General features: G+C 35.0%; 7 non-coding genes across 7 annotated transcripts; all 7 read right to left on the bottom strand.

Annotated features, from left to right (window-relative positions):
• Nucleotides 1-920: 920 nt before the first annotated feature.
• On the bottom strand, nt 921-1,002 carry TRNAS-AGA (transfer RNA serine (anticodon AGA)). Its single transcript has one exon. It is a non-coding gene; the product is annotated as a tRNA-Ser (tRNA).
• A 1,345-nt stretch (nt 1,003-2,347) lies between these two features.
• TRNAS-AGA (transfer RNA serine (anticodon AGA)) lies at nt 2,348-2,429 on the bottom strand. Its single transcript has one exon. It is a non-coding gene; the product is annotated as a tRNA-Ser (tRNA).
• Nucleotides 2,430-3,774: 1,345 nt separating this feature from the next.
• On the bottom strand, nt 3,775-3,856 carry TRNAS-AGA (transfer RNA serine (anticodon AGA)). Its single transcript has one exon. It is a non-coding gene; the product is annotated as a tRNA-Ser (tRNA).
• Nucleotides 3,857-5,201: 1,345 nt separating this feature from the next.
• On the bottom strand, nt 5,202-5,283 carry TRNAS-AGA (transfer RNA serine (anticodon AGA)). The gene has a single exon. It is a non-coding gene; the product is annotated as a tRNA-Ser (tRNA).
• A 1,345-nt stretch (nt 5,284-6,628) lies between these two features.
• TRNAS-AGA (transfer RNA serine (anticodon AGA)) lies at nt 6,629-6,710 on the bottom strand. Its single transcript has one exon. It is a non-coding gene; the product is annotated as a tRNA-Ser (tRNA).
• Nucleotides 6,711-8,055: 1,345 nt separating this feature from the next.
• TRNAS-AGA (transfer RNA serine (anticodon AGA)) lies at nt 8,056-8,137 on the bottom strand. Its single transcript has one exon. It is a non-coding gene; the product is annotated as a tRNA-Ser (tRNA).
• Nucleotides 8,138-9,482: 1,345 nt separating this feature from the next.
• TRNAS-AGA (transfer RNA serine (anticodon AGA)) lies at nt 9,483-9,564 on the bottom strand. The gene has a single exon. It is a non-coding gene; the product is annotated as a tRNA-Ser (tRNA).
• Between the last annotated feature and the right edge of the window lie 436 nt (nt 9,565-10,000).

Below are 10,000 nucleotides of genomic sequence, written 5' to 3'. Positions count from 1 at the left end.
GAACCGTGAATTTGGTGCACCTTTGCCTAGTTTCCAAAATAAATGTACAGGAATAAATTTAATAGTGTGCTGATTCACAGATTGAATTTTTTCAGTATTTTAGGGGGATAGCGTAGTAACCGAAATCTGTCATTTCACTATGTTTGCAGCACAAGAGAACACAAAAAAGTGCTTTGTAGGTTAAAAATAGAGACCATGAGATGTCACTGACATTTGAACTTGCCTCTCATCAACCTCCTGGCCACAATAACCTTTCGAAATCTAGTGCTCAGGTGGAGATTTTATTTCTGTATTTTGTAGGGATTTAAAAGTCGCTGAGAACAGTCATTTGACTATATTTCTAATAAGATAGATTATGAAGAAAGTGCTTGGTTAGTGAGAAAAAGAAGTCATTAGGTGTTATTGATAATTAAACATCAGAACACCTTAACAACTTGGCTACAAATAAGTGTTTAACACAGTCACAACTCCAAGTGCTTAGCTGAACATTAATTGCTCCATATTTAAAAGGATCTGCAAAATCACTGAGAGCTGTCATTGGACTATGATTTTAACATGAGTCATTTTCTTTAAAGTGTTTAGCAGGTAAGTATATAAAGAAATATTGGATTAACAAACAGTATATCAATGATTAAAGATTCAAGCTTCTCTTCCAAATACTTGTGCATTATTACCCGATCTCAGATTTTCTCTGTAATGACGATAAGCTAAAAAATTGTTGCCAGTGCATGAAACCTTGAATGGATCACTCTGCCATTTACATTCAACTACCACTTGCTAAATAATTTAAATAAACCTCATACGCTGCTGGAACACTTCTGTCCATTTTTCTCTTTCCAGGATTAAATTTAAGATTGATACAAGGTGTAATAACAATTAACCAACCATGCGCATCTTTCAGTGAATATGACAAATTAAACCGTAGTCGGCAGGATTTGAACCTGCGCGGGGAAACCCCAATGGATTTCTAGTCCATCGGCTTAACCACTCGGCCACGACTACTTGTGATGAAAATCGTGTGAGCTGGAAATGACATTTTCTGCATTTTAAGATAATTTCATAATGAGTGGAAACTCTTACTTGACAATGTTTGAAATAATAGAGATTGTTACTAAAGTGCTTTGTAGGTCAGATAAAGAAATCATCAGGTCCCAGCGAGATTAGAACTCGGATCTCTGAATTAAGTGATCAAAAGTGCTTGCCATTACACCAAGTTACCCCTTTCCAAGAGGTTTTTGGAAATAATTCTCTCAGACTTTAGGCCACAAAAGAGTCAATTTGAATTGCATTTATCTGATGGCACCCTGCAACATATTTATTTTGGTTTAAACAGGTAAACACTTCTGTTAAAAAAAAAGAATTTGGAACAAGATTTTTTATCTGATTTATATGCAGAATTAAGTGCATGCTTTGTAAGTTTGTCCAAAGAACCGTGAATTTGGTGCACCTTTGCCTAGTTTCCAAAATAAATGTACAGGATAAAATTTAATAGTGTGCTGATTCACAGATTGAATTTTTTCAGTATTTTAGGGGGATAGCGTAGTAACCGAAATCTGTCATTTCACTATGTTTGCAGCACAAGAGAACACAAAAAAGTGCTTTGTAGGTTAAAAATAGAGACCATGAGATGTCACTGACATTTGAACTTGCCTCTCATCAACCTCCTGGCCACAATAACCTCTTGAAATCTAGTGCTCAGGTGGAGATTTTATTTCTGTATTTTGTAGGGATTTAAAAGTCGCTGAGAACAGTCATTTGACTATATTTCTAATAAGATAGATTATGAAGAAAGTGCTTGGTTAGTGAGAAAAAGAAGTCATTAGGTGTTATTGATAATTAAACATCAGAACACCTTAACAACTTGGCTACAAATAAGTGTTTAACACAGTCACAACTCCAAGTGCTTAGCTGAACATTAATTGCTCCATATTTAGAAGGATCTGCAAAATCACTGAGAGCTGTCATTGGACTATGATTTTAACATGAGTCATTTTCTTTAAAGTGTTTAGCAGGTAAGTATATAAAGAAATATTGGATTAACAAACAGTATATCAATGATTAAAGATTCAAGCTTCTCTTCCAAATACTTGTGCATTATTACCCGATCTCAGATTTTCTCTGTAATGACGATAAGCTAAAAAATTGTTGCCAGTGCATGAAACCTTGAATGGATCACTCTGCCATTTACATTCAACTACCACTTGCTAAATAATTTAAATAAACCTCATACGCTGCTGGAACACTTCTGTCCATTTTTCTCTTTCCAGGATTAAATTTAAGATTGATACAAGGTGTAATAACAATTAACCAACCATGCGCATCTTTCAGTGAATATGACAAATTAAACCGTAGTCGGCAGGATTTGAACCTGCGCGGGGAAACCCCAATGGATTTCTAGTCCATCGGCTTAACCACTCGGCCACGACTACTTGTGATGAAAATTGTGTGAGCTGGAAATGACATTTTCTGCATTTTAAGATAATTTCATAATGAGTGGAAACTCTTACTTGACAATGTTTGAAATAATAGAGATTGTTACTAAAGTGCTTTGTAGGTCAGATAAAGAAATCATCAGGTCCCAGCGAGATTAGAACTCGGATCTCTGAATTAAGTGATCAAAAGTGCTTGCCATTACACCAAGTTACCCCTTTCCAAGAGGTTTTTGGAAATAATTCTCTCAGACTTTAGGCCACAAAAGAGTCAATTTGAATTGCATTTATCTGATGGCACCCTGCAACATATTTATTTTGGTTTAAACAGGTAAACACTTCTGTTAAAAAAAAAGAATTTGGAACAAGATTTTTTATCTGATTTATATGCAGAATTAAGTGCATGCTTTGTAAGTTTGTCCAAAGAACCGTGAATTTGGTGCACCTTTGCCTAGTTTCCAAAATAAATGTACAGGATAAAATTTAATAGTGTGCTGATTCACAGATTGAATTTTTTCAGTATTTTAGGGGGATAGCGTAGTAACCGAAATCTGTCATTTCACTATGTTTGCAGCACAAGAGAACACAAAAAAGTGCTTTGTAGGTTAAAAATAGAGACCATGAGATGTCACTGACATTTGAACTTGCCTCTCATCAACCTCCTGGCCACAATAACCTCTTGAAATCTAGTGCTCAGGTGGAGATTTTATTTCTGTATTTTGTAGGGATTTAAAAGTCGCTGAGAACAGTCATTTGACTATATTTCTAATAAGATAGATTATGAAGAAAGTGCTTGGTTAGTGAGAAAAAGAAGTCATTAGGTGTTATTGATAATTAAACATCAGAACACCTTAACAACTTGGCTACAAATAAGTGTTTAACACAGTCACAACTCCAAGTGCTTAGCTGAACATTAATTGCTCCATATTTAGAAGGATCTGCAAAATCACTGAGAGCTGTCATTGGACTATGATTTTAACATGAGTCATTTTCTTTAAAGTGTTTAGCAGGTAAGTAAATAAAGAAATATTGGATTAACAAACAGTATATCAATGATTAAAGATTCAAGCTTCTCTTCCAAATACTTGTGCATTATTACCCGATCTCAGATTTTCTCTGTAATGACGATAAGCTAAAAAATTGTTGCCAGTGCATGAAACCTTGAATGGATCACTCTGCCATTTACATTCAACTACCACTTGCTAAATAATTTAAATAAACCTCATACGCTGCTGGAACACTTCTGTCCATTTTTCTCTTTCCAGGATTAAATTTAAGATTGATACAAGGTGTAATAACAATTAACCAACCATGCGCATCTTTCAGTGAATATGACAAATTAAACCGTAGTCGGCAGGATTTGAACCTGCGCGGGGAAACCCCAATGGATTTCTAGTCCATCGGCTTAACCACTCGGCCACGACTACTTGTGATGAAAATTGTGTGAGCTGGAAATGACATTTTCTGCATTTTAAGATAATTTCATAATGAGTGGAAACTCTTACTTGACAATGTTTGAAATAATAGAGATTGTTACTAAAGTGCTTTGTAGGTCAGATAAAGAAATCATCAGGTCCCAGCGAGATTAGAACTCGGATCTCTGAATTAAGTGATCAAAAGTGCTTGCCATTACACCAAGTTACCCCTTTCCAAGAGGTTTTTGGAAATAATTCTCTCAGACTTTAGGCCACAAAAGAGTCAATTTGAATTGCATTTATCTGATGGCACCCTGCAACATATTTATTTTGGTTTAAACAGGTAAACACTTCTGTTAAAAAAAAAGAATTTGGAACAAGATTTTTTATCTGATTTATATGCAGAATTAAGTGCATGCTTTGTAAGTTTGTCCAAAGAACCGTGAATTTGGTGCACCTTTGCCTAGTTTCCAAAATAAATGTACAGGAATAAATTTAATAGTGTGCTGATTCACAGATTGAATTTTTTCAGTATTTTAGGGGGATAGCGTAGTAACCGAAATCTGTCATTTCACTATGTTTGCAGCACAAGAGAACACAAAAAAGTGCTTTGTAGGTTAAAAATAGAGACCATGAGATGTCACTGACATTTGAACTTGCCTCTCATCAACCTCCTGGCCACAATAACGTCTTGAAATCTAGTGCTCAGGTGGAGATTTTATTTCTGTATTTTGTAGGGATTTAAAAGTCGCTGAGAACAGTCATTTGACTATATTTCTAATAAGATAGATTATGAAGAAAGTGCTTGGTTAGTGAGAAAAAGAAGTCATTAGGTGTTATTGATAATTAAACATCAGAACACCTTAACAACTTGGCTACAAATAAGTGTTTAACACAGTCACAACTCCAAGTGCTTAGCTGAACATTAATTGCTCCATATTTAGAAGGATCTGCAAAGTCACTGAGAGCTGTCATTGGACTATGATTTTAACATGAGTCATTTTCTTTAAAGTGTTTAGCAGGTAAGTATATAAAGAAATATTGGATTAACAAACAGTATATCAATGATTAAAGATTCAAGCTTCTCTTCCAAATACTTGTGCATTATTACCCGATCTCAGATTTTCTCTGTAATGACGATAAGCTAAAAAATTGTTGCCAGCACATGAAACCTTGAATGGATCACTCTGCCATTGACATTCAACTACCACTTGCTAAATAATTTAAATAAACCTCATACGCTGCTGGAACACTTCTGTCCATTTTTCTCTTTCCAGGATTAAATTTAAGATTGATACAAGGTGTAATAACAATTAACCAACCATGCGCATCTTTCAGTGAATATGACAAATTAAACCGTAGTCGGCAGGATTTGAACCTGCGCGGGGAAACCCCAATGGATTTCTAGTCCATCGCCTTAACCACTCGGCCACGACTACTTGTGATGAAAATCGTGTGAGCTGGAAATGACATTTTCTGCATTTTAAGATAATTTCATAATGAGTGGAAACTCTTACTTGACAATGTTTGAAATAATAGAGATTGTTACTAAAGTGCTTTGTAGGTCAGATAAAGAAATCATCAGGTCCCAGCGAGATTAGAACTCGGATCTCTGAATTAAGTGATCAAAAGTGCTTGCCATTACACCAAGTTACCCCTTTCCAAGAGGTTTTTGGAAATAATTCTCTCAGACTTTAGGCCACAAAAGAGTCAATTTGAATTGCATTTATCTGATGGCACCCTGCAACATATTTATTTTGGTTTAAACAGGTAAACACTTCTGTTAAAAAAAAAGAATTTGGAACAAGATTTTTTATCTGATTTATATGCAGAATTAAGTGCATGCTTTGTAAGTTTGTCCAAAGAACCGTGAATTTGGTGCACCTTTGCCTAGTTTCCAAAATAAATGTACAGGAATAAATTTAATAGTGTGCTGATTCACAGATTGAATTTTTTCAGTATTTTAGGGGGATAGCGTAGTAACCGAAATCTGTCATTTCACTATGTTTGCAGCACAAGAGAACACAAAAAAGTGCTTTGTAGGTTAAAAATAGAGACCATGAGATGTCACTGACATTTGAACTTGCCTCTCATCAACCTCCTGGCCACAATAACCTCTTGAAATCTAGTGCTCATGTGGAGATTTTATTTCTGTATTTTGTAGGGATTTAAAAGTCGCTGAGAACAGTCATTTGACTATATTTCTAATAAGATAGATTATGAAGAAAGTGCTTGGTTAGTGAGAAAAAGAAGTCATTAGGTGTTATTGATAATTAAACATCAGAACACCTTAACAACTTGGCTACAAATAAGTGTTTAACACAGTCACAACTCCAAGTGCTTAGCTGAACATTAATTGCTCCATATTTAGAAGGATCTGCAAAGTCACTGAGAGCTGTCATTGGACTATGATTTTAACATGAGTCATTTTCTTTAAAGTGTTTAGCAGGTAAGTATATAAAGAAATATTGGATTAACAAACAGTATATCAATGATTAAACATTCAAGCTTCTCTTCCAAATACTTGTGCATTATTACCCGATCTCAGATTTTCTCTGTAATGACGATAAGCTAAAAAATTGTTGCCAGCACATGAAACCTTGAATGGATCACTCTGCCATTGACATTCAACTACCACTTGCTAAATAATTTAAATAAACCTCATACGCTGCTGGAACACTTCTGTCCATTTTTCTCTTTCCAGGATTAAATTTAAGATTGATACAAGGTGTAATAACAATTAACCAACCATGCGCATCTTTCAGTGAATATGACAAATTAAACCGTAGTCGGCAGGATTTGAACCTGCGCGGGGAAACCCCAATGGATTTCTAGTCCATCGCCTTAACCACTCGGCCACGACTACTTGTGATGAAAATCGTGTGAGCTGGAAATGACATTTTCTGCATTTTAAGATAATTTCATAATGAGTGGAAACTCTTACTTGACAATGTTTGAAATAATAGAGATTGTTACTAAAGTGCTTTGTAGGTCAGATAAAGAAATCATCAGGTCCCAGCGAGATTAGAAGTCGGATCTCTGAATTAAGTGATCAAAAGTGCTTGCCATTACACCAAGTTACCCCTTTCCAAGAGGTTTTTGGAAATAATTCTCTCAGACTTTAAGCCACAAAAGAGTCAATTTGAATTGCATTTATCTGATGGCACCCTGCAACATATTTATTTTGGTTTAAACAGGTAAACACTTCTGTTAAAAAAAAAGAATTTGGAACAAGATTTTTTATCTGATTTATATGCAGAATTAAGTGCATGCTTTGTAAGTTTGTCCAAAGAACCGTGAATTTGGTGCACCTTTGCCTAGTTTCCAAAATAAATGTACAGGAATAAATTTAATAGTGTGCTGATTCACAGATTGAATTTTTTCAGTATTTTAGGGGGATAGCGTAGTAACCGAAATCTGTCATTTCACTATGTTTGCAGCACAAGAGAACACAAAAAAGTGCTTTGTAGGTTAAAAATAGAGACCATGAGATGTCACTGACATTTGAACTTGCCTCTCATCAACCTCCTGGCCACAATAACCTCTTGAAATCTAGTGCTCAGGTGGAGATTTTATTTCTGTATTTTGTAGGGATTTAAAAGTTGCTGAGAACAGTCATTTGACTATATTTGTAATAAGATAGATTATGAAGAAAGTGCTTGGTTAGTGAGAAAAAGAAGTCATTAGGTGTTATTGATAATTAAACATCAGAACACCTTAACAACTTGGCTACAAATAAGTGTTTAACACAGTCACAACTCCAAGTGCTTAGCTGAACATTAATTGCTCCATATTTAGAAGGATCTGCAAAATCACTGAGAGCTGTCATTGGACTATGATTTTAACATGAGTCATTTTCTTTAAAGTGTTTAGCAGGTAAGTATATAAAGAAATATTGGATTAACAAACAGTATATCAATGATTAAAGATTCAAGCTTCTCTTCCAAATACTTGTGCATTATTACCCGATCTCAGATTTTCTCTGTAATGACGATAAGCTAAAAAATTGTTGCCAGTGCATGAAACCTTGAATGGATCACTCTGCCATTGACATTCAACTACCACTTGCTAAATAATTTAAATAAACCTCATACGCTGCTGGAACACTTCTGTCCATTTTTCTCTTTCCAGGATTAAATTTAAGATTGATACAAGGTGTAATAACAATTAACCAACCATGCGCATCTTTCAGTGAATATGACAAATTAAACCATAGTCGGCAGGATTTGAACCTGCGCGGGGAAACCCCAATGGATTTCTAGTCCATCGCCTTAACCACTCGGCCATGACTATTTGTGATGAAAAACGTGTGAGCTGGAAATGACATTTTCTGCATTTTAAGATAATTTCATAATCAGTGGAAACTCTTACTTGACAATGTTTGAAATAATAGAGATTGTTACTAAAGTGCTTTGTAGGTCAGATAAAGAAATCATCAGGTCCCAGCGAGATTAGAACTCGGATCTCTGAATTAAGTGATCAAAAGTGCTTGCCATTACACCAAGTTACCCCTTTCCAAGAGGTTTTTGGAAATAATTCTCTCAGACTTTAAGCCACAAAAGAGTCAATTTGAATTGCATTTATCTGATGGCACCCTGCAACATATTTATTTTGGTTTAAACAGGTAAACACTTCTGTTAAAAAAAAAGAATTTGGAACAAGATTTTTTATCTGATTTATATGCAGAATTAAGTGCATGCTTTGTAAGTTTGTCCAAAGAACCGTGAATTTGGTGAACCTTTGCCTAGTTTCCAAAATAAATGTACAGGAATAAATTTAATAGTGTGCTGATTCACAGATTGAATTTTTTCAGTATTTTAGGGGGATAGCGTAGTAACCGAAATCTGTCATTTCACTATGTTTGCAGCACAAGAGAACACAAAAAAGTGCTTTGTAGGTTAAAAATAGAGACCATGAGATGTCACTGACATTTGAACTTGCCTCTCATCAACCTCCTGGCCACAATAACCTCTTGAAATCTAGTGCTCAGGTGGAGATTTTATTTCTGTATTTTGTAGGGATTTAAAAGTCGCTGAGAACAGTCATTTGACTATATTTGTAATAAGATAGATTATGAAGAAAGTGCTTGGTTAGTGAGAAAAAGAAGTCATTAGGTGTTATTGATAATTAAACATCAGAACACCTTAACAACTTGGCTACAAATAAGTGTTTAACACAGTCACAACTCCAAGTGCTTAGCTGAACATTAATTGCTCCATATTTAGAAGGATCTGCAAAATCACTGAGAGCTGTCATTGGACTATGATTTTAACATGAGTCATTTTCTTTAAAGTGTTTAGCAGGTAAGTATATAAAGAAATATTGGATTAACAAACAGTATATCAATGATTAAAGATTCAAGCTTCTCTTCCAAATACTTGTGCATTATTACCCGATCTCAGATTTTCTCTGTAATGACGATAAGCTAAAAAATTGTTGCCAGTGCCTGAAACCTTGAATGGATCTCTCTGCCATTGACATTCAACTACCACTTGCTAAATAATTTAAATAAACCTCATACGCTGCTGGAACACTTCTGTCCATTTTTCTCTTTCCAGGATTAAATTTAAGATTGATACAAGGTGTAATAACAATTAACCAACCATGCGCATCTTTCAGTGAATATGACAAATTAAACCGTAGTCGGCAGGATTTGAACCTGCGCGGGGAAACCCCAATGGATTTCTAGTCCATCGCCTAAACCACTCGGCCACGACTACTTGTGATGAAAATCGTGTGAGCTGGAAATGACATTTTCTGCATTTTAAGATAATTTCATAATGAGTGGAAACTCTTACTTGACAATGTTTGAAATAATAGAGATTGTTACTAAAGTGCTTTGTAGGTCAGATAAAGAAATCATCAGGTCCCAGCGAGATTAGAACTCGGATCTCTGAATTAAGTGATCAAAAGTGCTTGCCATTACACCAAGTTACCCCTTTCCAAGAGGTTTTTGGAAATAATTCTCTCAGACTTTAGGCCACAAAAGAGTCAATTTGAATTGCATTTATCTGATGGCACCCTGCAACATATTTATTTTGGTTTAAACAGGTAAACACTTCTGTTAAAAAAAAAGAATTTGGAACAAGATTTTTTATCTGATTTATATGCAGAATTAAGTGCATGCTTTGTAAGTTTGTCCAAAGAACCGTGAAT

The sequence above is a fragment of the Mixophyes fleayi genome, chromosome 10 (assembly GCF_038048845.1).
Source record: "Mixophyes fleayi isolate aMixFle1 chromosome 10, aMixFle1.hap1, whole genome shotgun sequence".
NCBI classification, from domain to species: domain Eukaryota; kingdom Metazoa; phylum Chordata; class Amphibia; order Anura; family Limnodynastidae; genus Mixophyes; species Mixophyes fleayi.
Note: the sequence above shows the minus strand (reverse complement) of the source record. Positions and strands in the feature narration are given on the sequence as shown.